Below are 17,264 nucleotides of genomic sequence, written 5' to 3'. Positions count from 1 at the left end.
TCACCCCATGATAGACGTGACACTATTTTATTTTCAACATAAAATAGTTACACCCGCTAATCTTAAATTTGCAAGGTTTGTTCATAAATACATTCCGATATATGCAAGGTTGTTTAATGAAGCAACATAAGATTTCACTACCAAATACAAACGCCCAAACGGCTTGTGCGGTTCTACGCATGGAGTATTCACAGGAACTCAAAAGAGTTCATTACTATGTACAATTAGAAAAAGGGCTAGGAGCCTACAAGATTAAAAGCCACAAATCATGGATGGCAACTTTGAGCACACAAAAGGCATCCTGTAGAGTCACCAGAACGTCGCCAAAAAGGGGGGAAAACCTGTCGCACCAGTTGAGCTAATCATCCCCTTCCCTCCACAGTTGTTAGTACCCGTCGCGTAAAGTTTTATCGTGGGCTATCTTGGCGCACATGCTCTCATGTGGATCTCAAATGTACCTGTGACATTAATTCTACGTAATTAGTAGTTAATACCTTTCAAAGCCAAGAGCACCGAACCAACAACGGGTCTAGTACTAATCAAATTCAGCTCTACAATCTAAAACAATAAATTTGAAAAAATGACGATACGTCTAACCAAGGTAAAGTTTGCATTTTAGAATCAATCCAAAATTCATACCTTTCAAAAGAAAGAGGCCCAAACCTGCAGCATGTCTAGCACTAATAAAGTGATGCAAAACCTCAAGGGACAAGCCTTAAGGGACGAGTTTCTAATGAAATTGTGACAATCTTTCCCTCTTTATCGCCTTCACGAACTTCTTTTTTCATGGTATTCAACTGCAGATATGTTAGAAGAAAAATGACATGTTATACAACAGAACTAACTTTAAGGATAATACAAGAATGTTCAGGGCACGTTTCATGTTAAAGTCGGCAATGCAACATAAAGATAACCTCCACAATTAGTATACATTTTCTACATTCCATGATCAGGGCACTTCCGTTTATCCCCATACCTAAGTGGTTTGTCTCAAATTGGAGCTCTATATTGTCTGTACAGAGCATGAAATGAGTAGCCATTTATTCATGCATTGTTACTCGAAAAAGTGACACATTAACAGGTATGCTTCACAAAATTCAATCACATTAAAATCGGCTTTTTCATATCTCTAGCTCTCTTACATTTTTTCATATATTTACCAATTTCCTCTCTCTCTGTTCACATATTGAATTATTTCCTTTTCCTCCCTCGAATCATCATTTCCCTCCTTTTCACCTTTCCTCTGACTCCTTCTCTTTCTCTCTATCTCTTTTGTCACATATTCACCTATTTCTTGTTCCTCCCGCTCACTTGTTCCATATTCATCATTTCCCTTCCTCTAACCTTTCCAATGCTTCGATCTCTTCCTCTCTTTTGCCACATATTCACTTATTTCCTTTTCCTCCCTATTTATTCGTCTCCTTCACTTATGTTCAGACCCCCTCTCCTTCTTGTTCACTTATACACCCACTTACTTTTCCATTTCCCCTCTCCATCTCCTTTGCTTATTTATCGCTTTATCTTCCTCCCTGTTCTCTCCTTATCCCTTCTCTCCTCCTCCCTTTCCCTCTGTTTTTGCTTTGAGTATGTATCTTTACTATATACTCCCTCCCAGTCACTATAATGTTCCCCTTTCTATTTTTAGAAACTTTTACTCTTATTTTATACATTCATCTCTCCTATCACCAAACCCACACAACTCTTTTACTCCTATTTTATTATTTTCCTTTATGTTTTGGCCCCACAATTCTTTATTTAACTACTAATAATTCATCCCTCTCTCCTATCACCATTCCAACATAACTCTTTGACTCCTATTTTAATACTTTTCCTTAAGTATTGTGCCCATATCAAATGGGAACAATATAGTAACTGGGAGGGAGTACTAACTTAATAGATCGTATAAAACCAAAAGATCCTATAATATAAGACCCAATCTACATATTTTTTGTGATATATGATGAACGTGTAACAAGAATTCATTATCAAAGAAAAGAACAAATGCAATTATAAAAGCTAAAGCTTTCAACGAATTTATACCCAGCATTTGAGCATTCGTTTAAATTGTAGGCAAAAGTCATTCCATTACACATTTATATTTCAGATATGCCTCCAGGGCAGTGTATAAAGCTAAGAAACAACACAAACATCTAGACCAAGCTATGAAGGTGTTGATGCCTTGACGGTTATCGTGACGACACAATGACTCGGGATAAATTTTGAGTCGGGATAAATCGAATTTATGGAGAATAAATTCAAAATTAGTTCATGGTGATCAAGGCCAGATCAAGAATAAAACCACAATTAAGCCTAATGGGGAAAACATACCTGGTGTTTCTCTCACATTAAGAGATTGTTACCAAAATGACTCTATTTAATGAGAACAGGGCAACTATTCCGTGAAAAAATAAGATATAGAGAGAAATATTCTTGCTTAGTCCATTGTACTTAAGCTACAAGGACACTTTTTTTCACTTATTTAGAACCACGCACGTGAAAATTAAAGTGAACAACAACATTACCCAATGCCTCAAAGACATCCGTCAATGGCAGCCTGATGGGTAAGGTGAGGTCAAATGTACAGAGCCTAGCCTATTTTCCTTTTATTGATATTATTACATCATAAACCATATTTAAGAAATAGTGAGCCTTCAGCTCATTGAGAATGGAAACAGCTAGATTAGAGATGAATAAAATTACCCCTTGTTGGAAGTTTGTCCTTAACCGCAGTGGCACCAAGATGGAAGAAGTCTCTTCCAATAGTTTTAGTCACTTGTTCAATGAGTGTTTCCCGGTCTGCACTAACTCAGTTTCTCGCGGCATTGAATTTTTCATCGAACTCTCTAAATTCTCCGCATCTATCTCTCGATACTTAAGTTCTTAGTCCGGCATCTGAATATTCATCAGATGATCCCTGATCTTCTTCTAAAAGTCATTATCGTTAGGGGCCAGCCGTGAAAACATGATACTGCAAGAAAAAGAAACAGCATGTACATAATCAGAAACCGTCATTGCTATTTTAACATTAAAGCAAAGAAACATAAGTAATTGCGTCAATTCATATTTGGCAGCGCCCTTGGAGAGTAGAAATATCTTCCCTTCCTTAGTTTGGAAAATAACAACCTTTTTTTCACCCTGGTACTATTAAAAACTCCAAGATACTCAGGATTCTGTATTCCCTACAGTAGTAATATAAACGGAGTAACAAGCATCAGATAGAATTACATTATTATAACAACTAACTAAATGCATCAATGTATTATAACTACATGCAGCAAAAGTTAGCCCCTCTTAAGATAACTCATTAACACTATAATTAAATGAGGAATACACACAGATTTGGGTTAGTTCCACATGTCAGACCATCTCTAACAAGACGCACTGCTTTTAATTATGCCGTACAAGCTAGGTTGCATGTTAGGGTGGTAGAAATCATCTAACCTGTCAATTGTCTGGCCAGAAATTGGATCCAGCTCGTGCAATGACATAGTGGTTGAATTCCTTTTGTAAAACTCAAACCCAAGTTCTCTAGCAGCAATAACAAAAGCTGCCTCATCAGGTGACTCGGCTTCATAAGAGACCTTCCCAATATCTTCATCTACTGCAGGAATCAATGTGACAGACTGCCAATAACTGAAAAAACAGTTGTATAACTTCGAGTGTGGCTTATCTACCCATTTCCCGTTCATAACCCTTGCATCCTTTAAATTGAACCTTTTGATCCCAGAACCCGCCTCAACTACATCTTCTTCCTCATCTTGATCATGAAATGTTACTGATAATGGTGAACTGGGGATCAGTCAATTGGGTACACCCTTTTCTTTGGCCATGGCCCTCTCGATCTTGGTGATACCATGACCATACACAATCCTGCAACAGAACACTTGATATACTCCATAGAGTTGCAAGTCAAAGTACCCGTTTTATCAGAAAGAATGGTGTCGACTTGCCCAAGTTCCTCGTTAATATTTGACGTAAGCGCATGAGCTGGCTTGTCGGCTTCTTCACAGTACATATCTCGTTTGATGAAATGGCTTTTCAAGACTTTGACAATCGCTATGGACACATATAGGGAAATGGAAATCAGATAACTGTATAACATGAGTGCAGTTAGTTTTCCCACATCGAAATGCTTTATGACTAAAACTTTGGTTCAATTGAAAATGGAAATAGTAAGATCTATTTGACAAAGACAAAAAATTGACGCAAAAAAAATACATACTCCAGCTTATTCCCTTTTCTGATTTTTTTGAGGTGCGGATTCTGTTATGGCCCAAAAAAACCCACGAGGCCAAATATATCAAAACCTGCAAAAATCAGCAATTAACATTTAATCTTCAAACAACATCAGAAAATTGATTTTTTTTCAAACTAATACCCAAATAGAGAGGAGAATGCCGAATAAGTAATTGAAATCCAGATTAGAACACATCTCAGATCTCACATATGCGAAGACTCAAATCCTTGTGTATATTTCATCTCATTGACACATGGAACTAAAAGGCGTCTAAGTGACGGCACAACAAGGCCAGGACTAAATGAGATTACTCAAGAGCATAATCATTAAGCTTTACTGCCTTGGTGGTACATTTATATACCATCTAAACAAACAGATCGATGAGATCACCTTAAGTTTGAGTATTTCTAATTGGTTATGATTCAGGTATATTCTCTCTCTCTCAGTTCGGATTAAATACAATTCAAGCTCTCACTTATCTGCCCATAAGGAGTGTACACAGGAGTGAAAAAATCTACCTTCCATTTGCATGACAAAGTTTACATTATAAAATAGAGACCGAATAACATAAAATTATCCGACACCATGAACCAAAAGTGCAGCGAAACTTCGACATCAACCAAGTCTATTATTAATCACATTCCAAGAACAATGGGCAAAAAAAACAAAGGTTCAAATGATACTTTGTCAATCTGTCGTGTAATCACAAAGAAGCCAACCTTGCTTCTGATAGGAAAACTGACTATAAAAACAAAAAACAACTTACCTATTCTCCTTTCTTTATCGAACAAAGAGTAAAATCAAAGGTTCGGGGGCATTCACTAATTATAAAGGCCTCGGGAATGTTCTGTTCTCCCTCTACACTCATTCCAGCGCCCAGCCTATCAATGTTTCAAGCAAGGAAGACATGGCTTATTATATTGTGCAAGGATAACCGAGATTATACAGTGTGCCTTCCAGTTCCCACGCTCTTGATGCGAAGCATAGGCTGGTGATTCAAAAAGGAAAACTATTTCAAATAAATAAATAGCAGACAAGAGTCTTCTACAGGGAAGCATTTTAGACAATCTGCAATTTATAATGTATTATACAACATGGAATAGCTTATAAACCCAAGTAAACAAACTTAATCCAGAATACATGCAGGTCAAGCAACCTGGCAAGTTACAAATCAAAGTTGCCAATAAAAAGCTAAGTTTAAACGTTACTCACCCATTCACCAGGGCAAAGAGCATGATAATATTTGGCAAAGTGTTCACACTCATTGGAATCTTCACCTTTTGCGGCTAAGCACCTGCAATCCAAATGCCAATCTGGTATAAATTAATCTAACCTACATGCACGTACATTGATATGTATATATAACAACAACACTACACCAACGCCAAAATGGCAGAGTTGTTTACAACTTTACACAAAAGGTTGTTTCCAAATGACCAAGGAAGTCATGACGAAAATTGCGTCAAGAATTGCATCATCTAACTTCTAGTTTACAGTTAAAGGGGCACAATCAACTCAGATTTACTATATTTCATCTTAATTCACAACTAAAAGAAATTCTACTCTAATCCAACAATCGAACATTTATAAACATTGAAAAAATCAAATCAAAAGCTAGGAAAGTTTCAAGTTTCAAGTTTTAAGGCAAGAAGGCTAAACTGCACATCAAACTTTCATTAAACTAAATGAAACGAAGAACGTGGTAATTTGACCCTAACATGAGACAATAACTTGAGATGATAATCACAGAATGTCAATTTTGTTTGAAATTATACTATTCTGATATATGAATGTATGAAGATAAACTCAAACTACCCAGATGTCTTACCAAAATCCACGATCATTAGACATTGCCACTGCTGCCATTGATAGCAAGAATAGCATCATATATAACCAACACTATAACTGATAGGGTGAATGCTGCATTTAGTCCACCAAAGAACGGTCCTGCCACTTTCTGTAACAGCCAATTACATGTGTTAAAAGATGCCAAAGACTGTAAATTAAAATACTAATAAAATATTGGAAAAGAATGTAAGTCGCAAGAGTAACACACACCTTGTGTGAGTCCTAAGTTTAATGTCTCATCCACTTTCTCAGAGCACCGTTGAATCTCAAAGTGTTCTTGAGCAAAGGACCTTACTGCACGGATAGCGCCAAAAGTTGAATCTCCAAGTGTTTAATGTCAGCCATTTGAACAGCTCCCCTAAAAATAAACAACAATGTGAATAGATTAAAATAGTAAAACATGGACTAAAAAGCCAAAAGAAGGCTACTGATGCATAAGGCCGGAAAGGTGATCTTCCTAACCATATAAAATCATATCATCAAAACAACAAAAATCAAGCTTGACCAAAGCTTTAACTTACTCAGCAACAATAGCAGGACTGTTGTTCAAGGCAGGTTGACTTTCAAAGGCTCTAATGACAGCTTATTGATCACTTTGACGATACAAATCCCTACGATAAGCATTTTTACTCATTCCGTCCGCATAACGTACTCGCCAAATGTTCGGATAGCTTGACTGAAACCTCTTTTGAGATACAGCAAGCCGCCTTTCACACAAAATGCCTACATTAAAAAAAAACCAGCAATGCTTCAGTGGTAGACATAACACCATATAAACAGTAAACACAAAAACCCACATCTCCATATCTCAAGTAAATCGCAAAACACCATATGAACCACCCAAAGGTGTAGGTAAATACTTCAGTGGTGGACATGACACCATTAAAACACCCATATCCTTAAACCTCGTAACAATAAGAACAACTAAATAAAGAAATCCGATCAAATCAGCGTATTTGATGCAGCTAAATACTTTAGTGGTGGACATGACAACCTCCTACAGTACATTCAACGGTCCAATTTTCTTCCACACCTTCCTCAAAGACTAAGGTTTTACTAACAACACAACCAAAGAGACGAAGACAAAGAACTAAATATAAATCAAATCAAATAAGCAACAAACATTAGTTCAATTAGGCTCCATCTCTATATGCAGCTCTTTTGCTCTAAGTTTTGCTATATTTAAGATCATGTGTCTACTTTGGAACAATTCCCTCTTGACTCTTAATGTTGATAGTAGATAAATAAAATCTCAAGGCATCGTAACAACTTGTTTGGTAATCTCAAGTTTCCCAACTTGGTCAATCTTAACTGTTAATAAGGGTACTAAAAGTTCAAGTAAGCACACCCTAAAGCACCTCGAGCATGCAAAATCTAGACTCATCAGAGTCATATTAATGTCACCAAACTGCAGTTGCTGACAATTTTTGATCTTTTTTTTTTTATTTTAACAATTTCACCAAACATATTAAATTACCATTTTGATACCCGTTTTCGGGCTAAGATGAACAGAGTAAACACCATAAAGCACCTCGCAACATGGGAACTTTCAAACTATAAGCCTGATTAACCTCAGCCAACGAACAACCCAACTAAGGCTAGGGCAGTGACAATTTAGGGATACCATATAAAAATATGGTTCTATTAACTGGTAGCCGTCAATGAATTTAATCAAAACTATGATCCTAATTAATAAACACAATGGAAGGTTTTCTTGTATATATACTCTTGCAGTCTGTGAGCCACCAATTTAGAAAATAAAGAACCAAATAATAAATGATAAGATTAATGGACATACTTAAAACAAATCAACACAATCACGCAAAGTCTCAACATCTAAGGTTACAATCAATACCTTTCGATCTGTGCTCAACCCGTCACTCAACCAACAGCCCCAATAACTGCAACGACAACAACCACTATCTAGCCAAATGATTTTTTTTTTTTTTTTTACCTGGAAAAACACAAACACCGCATAATCACTAACCAGTCTGATGATTTAACAGGCCAAAGAAATTTTTGAACTCCGCATAATCACTAACCAGTCTGATGATAAACACAAACACCGCATAATCACCGCATAAGATTGAACTCGACTGTACCACTACAACCCTTCTTAAAACACCTATGTCAGATGAAGTTGGTGAACAAAAGCTACTCGAAATAGAAATTCTAGATATGGAGAACAGTAAATCAAAACCCTAGATTAGAAAATCTACCTGGAGATCCGAAATTTTTGAATTTGTAAAGATCAATTTGAGAAATTAGGGTTTTATGAGAGGAGAAAAGAAGGAACTTTATTATGGTTTGTTAGGCGGAGATAAGAAATGGTAAAAGGCGAAATGAGTGATGAAGAGGAAAAGAGGGAGAAGGAGTGGTAGGAAGGAGACGTGAATGAAAGAGACGAAGTGAAGGGAAAGGCCGTAGAGTTGGGCTGAGGAGTTAAAAGGCCGCAGAGAAGGAGTAGATTGAGATGAGAAGCAATAGACCAAAGCCCAACACAACTACCCGCCAACATCAGGACCAAACCCGCCCAAATGGAGTGCAACTGTTCATTTTGCGCGTACTGTTCATTAGTGAACAGTAGTTAGGCGATCACACTTTTTAGATAAGGTGAAAGATAATTAAAAGCCTAGCCTAAAATGACTAATAAACGCCACGTAGACAAGCCACGTAGGATCCAAAAGTGCCACGTAAATCTATAAAATATAATTAAAAGGCTAGCCTAAAATGACTAATAAACGCCACGTAGACAAAGCCACGTAGGATCCAAAAATGTCACGTAAATGTGAGCATGAAAACGTATTGCCACGTAATTGTCTTATTTTATAGATTTAATTCATTTTTCTATAAATTAATTTAATTTATGTAACTCTTACAAATTTACATCAAAATTTCATAATTTATAATCAATATTGACATTTTAATTGAACTTTTGTGATAAAAACATGTTAATAAATGTCATAATTTATAATTAAAATTGACATTTTAATTGACATTTTGGTAATAAAACATGTTAATAAATTAAAACTTTTCATATTATTTAACATGCACTCACCATTTTTATTAACACTTTTTCCTATTTAATTCATTTTTTTAATTAAACATTATAATAAATTGATTAAAACTCTTCATAATACTTAACACCCACCAAATTAATTAAAATTTCTTCCTATCTAATTAATTTTTTTAATATAATATGTTAATAAATTGATTAGATTTCTTTATACTACTTAATGCCCATAATTTTCATTAACATTTTTCCTTATTTAATTCACCTTTTGAGTTGCTTAGCAATCAATTATCTAATTTAATAATACCACAAAATAAATTAAAAATAAAATTAAAATATGGGAGTCTATAGTTGTGTGATGGCTATAAAACCTATAATACCTATGATAGTTTCTATTCACAATATTTATTTAAAATCTATTGCTCATTTACCCATGAGCTTCTAAGTTGTGGATTATATTTTATAGTTTAATTTATTTATTTGATTATAGAGAGTATATTGAATTATTGAGTATTATTATTGAGTATTGTTGTTGTTATGTCAAATAAATTATATTTTAATTTGTTATGTTATTGGTTTTATAAATCCTTTGATTTATATTTAAATTCATGTTTTCCATTTGGTTTAATTTCAATGATTTACATGTGACAATGTTGATTCGTTTGTGAAGTTTTTGCCATCTTGATGTTTTACCTTTTGGTCAATATATTTTTTTATATGAATTTTAAAGCATCGTGAAATGTCTGAATGCAGATAAGACAAAGCATCACGTTGGTAATCTGAAAAGGGAAAAAATACAAAAGACACGAAACTGAGGTAAAATCTATTTATACAATATAATTAAAAGGCTACTTAAAATATTTAATTTTAATTCACATGGCATTTTTATAGAGGTTAATACTAATTCATCTATATTAATTACTTAATTATTTATTTTTATACAATATTATAAAAAAGCAAAACTATGTATTAAAAAGTTAATTATCTCCGAAATTGTCACATGCTTATAAGTACCAAAAAAATTTAAAACAAAATAGTAGTTACAATCAATAAAAAACTAATATAAACTCTTTATTTTCCTCTCATAAATTTGGTTATTAATCTACTTATTTATTTAACTTTAATTCCATAAGATAATTAAAAATCAAGCGATACTATCTACCATTATTATTCTGCATGTCATATTTTAATTTCTGAAGATAATTTCTAAACCATTCTCATGTAAAGTAGATTGTGTAAAATAATACTACTACTACTACTACTACTACTACTACTACTACTACTACTACTACTACTAATAATAATAATAATAATAATAATAATAATAATAATAATAATAATAATAATAATAATAATAATAATAATAATAATAATAATAATAATAATAATAATAATAATAATAATAATAATAATAATAATAATAATAATAATAATAAAAATAATAATAATAATAATAATAATAATAATAACAACAACAACAACAATAATAACAATAAGAACAATAATAATAATAATAATAATAATAATAATAATAATAATAATAATAATAATAATAATAATAATAATAATAATAATAATAATAAAACAAATCTTTCACATTCCATTTCTCCTTACACCATATTTATGTCTATATATATTAGACTTCATTATACTGAGAAAAATCTATAACTCTATAATCTAAATAAAAAATCTACAATCTTAATCTATAAATCTATAAATCTATTTAAAAGACAAGCCAAACTATCTACCATAATCTTATATGTCATATTTAATTACATACGATAATACCTTAAACCACTCTTGTATAAAGTAGATTTTGTCAAAAAAAAATTATAATTATTAGTAATCAAGCAAACCTTATACATTCCATTTCTCCTTACTCCTTATTTATGTTTATATTAAATTTCATAATAATAAAAAAATGATGCTAAAAACTCAAAAATCATGAACCTTGATTCATATTTATACTTATATTAAATTTGATAATAATGAAAAAATGATGCTCAAAAGTCATAAACGCATCCTCAATTGTTTATATATTTTTGTTGGAAGAAATACAAAAGAGGGAAGAAATACAAAAGACAAGAAACTGAGGTAAAATCTATCTATACAATATAATTAAAAAGCTACTTAAAATATTTAATTTTAATTCACATGGCATTTTTATAGAGGTTAATACTAATTCATCTATATTAATTACTTAATTATTTATTTTTATACAATATAATAAAAAGGCAAAACTATGTATTAAAAAGTTAATTATCTCCGAAATTGTCACATGCTTATAAGTACCAAAAAAATTTAAAAAAAATTAGTAGTTGCAATCACTAAAAAATTAATATAAACTCTTTATTTTCCTCTCATAAATTTGGTTATTAATCTACTTATTTATTTAACTTTAATTCCATAAGATAATTAAAAATCAAGCGATACTATCTACCATTATTATTCTGCATGTCATATTTTAGTTTCTGAAGATAATTTCTAAACCATTCTCATGTAAAGTAGATTGTGTAAAACAATAATAATAACAATAATAATAATAATAATAATAATAATAATAATAATAATAATAATAATAATAATAATAATAATAATAATAATAATAATAATAATAATAATAATAATAATAACAACAACAACAACAACAACAACAACAACAGTAATAATAATAGTAATAACAATAATAACATTAATAAAACAAACCTTTCACATTCCATTTCTCCTTACACCATATTTATGTCTACATATTTGTAACGCCCCGTAATTTCGGACCGTTAATATATTTCGAAAGTAATTTATTAATCAAATAAAATTTGATATTTAAAATAATTAAAGTAAAAATAATTCAAAGAAATATAATTTTATTATATTTTGAAGAAAAGTATTTATTTTGATAGTTTCGAAATGTTTAAAAATAGTTTAAACCGTGTAAAACTTTTTATTTCGAAATAAGGGCGTATCGGGAGGAAAATGACACTTCTTTTGAACGTTGGGTAAACGGATTTGGAAATGGGTCGTATGAATACTCAATTTTCTTGTAATCTCGTGTTTAAGAACTTTGGTCTTGACGGAATTTGCGTTTGACTTACGGTTTTAATTATTATCGAAACGAAATCAAAAACCGACTTAAAAATCCCGTCTCAAACCCGCTCTCCTCCTTTCCTTTCTTCCTTTCACGCGCACCACCCCCCTTCCCTTCATTTTTTCTGGTTTTCTTATCTTCTTCAACCTCTAACATTACCAAAACTCCATTTTTATACATTTAAGCTCAAATTCACCATATCTTTCGCGTTTCTTATCGGTTTTTCGCATAATTTACCTTTCCGGAATCCCCTCGTCGCGATCTACAACTTGGTATAATTTAATTTCAGTTTTCATTAAGTTGTTTTAAGATGAAATTTCGGTATTTTCGGTTTTGGTGCTTATTTATGGTGTTTTTATTGTTTAATTAGGTGAAGATTTGGAGGACGAGTTCGGGGACTCGTATATTGTAGAGGATAGCGGCTAGTTGTTGTTAGGGTTTCGGTTTTGAGGTGCTAATTGCTCATTTTCTAGCTTAAGGTAACATATTTCGAGTTACTCGACGAAAGATCGTCACATGTTTTTGATTTTTGTATGTTTGGTGAATTTTTGTTTGAGCAGTAGTTTTCACATGTTAAAATTTGTTGCATGTATGCTTTAATTATGCCTTTTGTTAGTTTAAATTAACAAAGTTGAATTGGGAACGATTAATTAATGTTCAGACGGTCTTTTACTAAATAAAAATGGAAAAAAATGGTGGTGTAGGGGACGGGCAAGGCGGCGGCAGTTCGTGGCAGTGCCCACGGCTAGCCCACGGTTGACCCGGGTCGGTCCGTTGCTTGTTTCGCGGTTTTCCATGCAAAATTTGTCATTTAAGGTTTATTAATGACATAGTTAGTATGAGTTCACTTTAGGAATTGAATCATATAAGTAATAAAAATTATGTTAATGGTAAAACTATGCTTATATTAATAGTTATCACATGTTAGGATAGTTTACAAAATGAATTTGTAAATAATAGGCTCAAAATGAATTGTATAGGGATAATTGTAATGTTTTGTTGATTGTCTTAAAAAATCGAGCCTTAGTCCCTTTAACGATGCGATGTCGATTAATTGAGTGATTGGTCACCCGCAATTTGACCCGTACTGTCGCAGGTCAGGGTTGCGGGTAAAAATTCGGTTGAATGAATTAGATAATCGGCCTTTTTCTTGTTTTAGGCCATTTATTATATCTCTATTTCACATGTGTAGTTAGTTGAATTTAAATAGCTTCTTATTTAGTTAGTTGAATTTAAATAGCTTCTTATTTTGTAGTAATGGCCCTAGATTCCCCTAAAGCCTTTAATATTGTTAAAATTGCTAGAATTGGAAGTTAGTATTGAATTCTTATTGAGGACACTGTTGGATTTGTATCTTTGAATAGACAATTATATAGCCTTTCACATGATAGAATGTTAGAATTCATGTTGGTAAGTAGGACTTTTTGCCCTCTTATGGTTAAGTGGGTGTCTTAATTGACTTGTGTGGTGAGTCTTGTGTGGTGTGGGCTAAAGTATTCAAGCTGGGACTAGCTGGGACTAGGTCCTAGGTGAGTACTTCGGCCTTCATCATAGATAGGTCTTTATAGTCTTTGACGAGTATATGTTCACCGCTTGATAGCCTTTGTGTTCCTGACTAGTGGATGTTTATCCAAGTTGGGGCATGACCTCGTTACTTATTTTGATAGTAAGTGGTCAACTTAAGTACTAGCCAACCCTTTGGTGGACTCCTTAGGGTACTCACTTCACTTTGTTTTAAAAAAAGTTGTGGGTCTTGGGTGCGGTGGTGTGTATCCGCATGTCTAGGTCTCAAGGCAGATTTTAGGCTAGGGTTGTGTTGTCTCTTGGCCATGTTTTATTAATATTAACCGCTGAGCCAAGATACCGGTTCGATTACCTTCCCTACCTCGTGGTATAGACTCGAGTTACAAAGTGACTATTGACCGTGCTAAGAACTTATGCCTGTCTTTGATATATTGCCCTTTCTTGTATGGTGATTTTATGAACTGTAATAGGTGAGATGTAGGCCGGTTACAGTTGATAAAGTTTGGATTACTATTTGTTATATGATTCACATGATAGTTTAGTTTGGTCAGTTTAGGGGTCATTTGTTAGAATACATGATAAGTAAATGGTTTATCAAATTGTTTACATGTTACATTAATTTTGACGATTCGTGGCTGGGAGGACTCGAAGTTACTCCCCACTGAATTGTGGCTTTCGTGTTTGTATAAAATGCGATTGACAGGTTGTTGATGCTTTGTTGGGGGTCACAGACGAGCTAGTGAGCAAGGAACCTTGGACCTAGTTTTTTGGCTATTCTTATAGTAACCCTTTTATCTTTTGGTTTGTATATTATTTGAAGGGACATATGTCTCCCTTTTTCTATTTTGGGTTTGTATCATTCTACTTTCTTATTTAGCTATGGCATGTAAAGTAGTTCATCAGCTTTTGCAGGGTCTTGGCACCCGCTTCTGGGAATGTTGGACTTCTTGAGTTGGATTGGTTGTGAATGGTTTAGTTAGAAATTTTTTTGAAATTGCAGGTTTTATCTAGTTGAACCATTTACAAACATATCCTACCAGTTTTTCCGTAGAATTTACGCCTTTAAGTAATTAGATAACGCTAAATTTTAAGGGTGTCACAGTTGGTATCAGAGCCTATTGCTCCCGACGCACGTTTGTGCACCCCACTTAAAAATCACTTGACCTTTAAATAATAAACTTGAGAGAAGGGTAGGATGGGTAGAATTAGGATTTTATGTGGTAGTCTGTTTGTGATTGCTAATTGTTAGGTACTAATTGATTTTCTCTTTTGTAAGATGGCTCTCCAATAGATGTAGATAATGCAATCTTACCTTAGTCTTCCAATCTCGTTGTTTATTCGTCTTACAAATTCCTCTTCTCTCGCCTTGGTAACTACCTTTCAATTCTTTCTCCCGATTCATCTTAGGTTCACTTTCTTCTTATAATAAAGTCCATGTGGACACCTTCCTTTTTATTCTGCAGGATAGTTCCCTTGTTCAAGAGAACCCGGTTTTGAGAGAATGTATCATTGGAGGGCGTGAACGAGTTGAGAAATTGATTGGTTAAGGTTTGAGTGGTATAGGAGAATATAATTTGGGATCCTTTGGTTAGACTTGTTAGTTGTGCATGATATGAGAGCCTAATGAGTTGAGGAACACCTTTGGATTTATGTCTATTGAGAGCTTGTTTGTTATAGATGATTGAGCATGGGTACTACCTTAGCACATAAGATGGAATGAACCTGAGCTACTTCATTTGAGAGTCTCGATGTTTCTTATGGAGAATTAAAGGAATGATAGTTAGCCCTAATCCTTGTAGGCCTTGAAAGGAATACAATAGGACATTGACGTTGCTTAATGGTTTGGTATCGTACTTTGGAATTAGCCCTTGTTGACCTTATTAATCATATCTGAATTTGGGAATTTTGGTGGAAAGTTGTTCGATGTAGTTCGTGAGTTCAAAGATGCGATTCTAATTTATGGTATCGGAGACTAGAAGTATTAAGTTGTGAGATGATGGAGTAAACAAGCCATGGTACTTGGGGATGACATAGTAAGTGAGGTTCAATGACGAGAATTGTAAAGGAGATACTTTGTGACATGGGAGGTAACAAATGAATTTGTGTGGTGAATTGATTTTGGCTCTTAGAACCAATTGAGTTGAGGAATACCTACCATTGTGGAGTCCTAGTTAGTCTTATAATTCGGTAGACTTTTGGGGCTTGGTTGAATACCTTAGTGATGTAACCTTATCATATCGATCATAAGCTTTGATGAGTGTTTGGTAAGCGGTAACCCTTTCATTGTGCCGCTTCTATTCTCCTTTCCTTCTCTTTAACGTTCGTTGAACCTTGTTTTTATGCCAAAGTTTACGTACCTTCTTCTTACCCGAGATATCATCTTAACTCGAATACCTCTTATTTTTGTCAACCGTTATCTTTACAGTTCGACTCCTTATTTTCTAACATGTCATTTGTTCCTTGCTTATCCTTCCTTAACGCCTTTTTATAATACTATTTCTTTTGAGAAACGTTGGCCTTGGCTGGACATCATGACCTTTGAAGGGATTGTTGTGTTTGACCCTTTCCTGGTTTTGAGAGGATTTGATATTGGAAAGACTTAGGTAGTGTGATGAGACATGCTTGATGGTTCTTATACATATAGATCCTTGATAAAGTGAGTACGTTGGATTGGTGGATTTTGTGTGTCAAATGTGAGTGATATTGATTACTACTTGAGCTATGGTATGAGAGTGAGAGTAAGCAACATTATTGGGAAGTTTTAGCACTTGTTTTAATAACTAGAAAGGGTAATGGTATGGTTGACACCAATTGATAGGCTAAGGAACATAATTTCAATTTATGGTTTTAGGAACTCTGAGGTGATAAAGTGTTGTTACAATTATGACCTTGTTCCTTGAGAATTTGATGGTAAGTAAGTTTAGGATATCAAATTCGAAAGAATACTCCTTGGAGATGTTGATGACCAGAATGGATTGGCGATGTGATTTGGTATTAGTTGGCTCTTGAGAGTTCTTGAGTTGAGAGAGACTTAGTTTTGAGAATAATTTGTTAATCCTATAGTTTTATAGACCTTGAAGTCGCACTGAGTACTTGAGATGATGGGATGGTGTTGTAGCTGAGTGTAGTTCCGCTTTTGGCAATCCTTAATAAATAAAAGGATAGAGGAACGTGAGATTCTATTGATTTTTCGGATTTTGGGATTGGTATGTTACTACCTTGTTTTGAAATGAAAACCTTGTAGAATATTTGAGGAACCCATAGTTGACACTAGTTGAATACGAATATAACTTTGTTGGAAGCCTTGACCTTAGGCTTGTGAGAGTTGTTTTGGAATGTTATTGTAAATTTGGACCTTATATTTAATCCTTTGAGGAATCTTTCTATTGGAATTGGAATATTGTTGGAAAATTGAGTGAACCTTTCTCGATGTACCGATCTTCCTAATTCCGATCTCCGACAATTGTCATTCTTGCTATTCTGGCTTGTTCCGTTGTGCTCGCCTTTATGGAACTCATTTGACCTCTTGAGTAAAGCGTCTTTTTCGTTGACATCTT

At 33.6% G+C, this 17,264-nt stretch overlaps 1 long non-coding RNA gene and 1 pseudogene across 1 annotated transcript; one reads left to right on the top strand and one right to left on the bottom strand.

Moving 5' to 3' along the window:
- Positions 1–2,680: 2,680 nt before the first annotated feature.
- Positions 2,681–6,103, bottom strand: LOC141649836 (putative phospholipid-transporting ATPase 9; annotated as a pseudogene).
- A 6,221-nt stretch (positions 6,104–12,324) lies between these two features.
- LOC141646361 (uncharacterized) lies at positions 12,325–14,998 on the top strand. The gene is made up of 3 exons (XR_012545525.1): positions 12,325–12,455; positions 12,554–12,662; positions 14,411–14,998. It is a non-coding gene; the product is annotated as an uncharacterized LOC141646361 (long non-coding RNA).
- The last annotated feature ends 2,266 nt before the right edge of the window (positions 14,999–17,264 follow it).

This window comes from Silene latifolia, chromosome 3 (genome assembly GCF_048544455.1).
Source record: "Silene latifolia isolate original U9 population chromosome 3, ASM4854445v1, whole genome shotgun sequence".
NCBI lineage: Eukaryota > Viridiplantae > Streptophyta > Magnoliopsida > Caryophyllales > Caryophyllaceae > Silene > Silene latifolia.
Note: the sequence above shows the minus strand (reverse complement) of the source record. Positions and strands in the feature narration are given on the sequence as shown.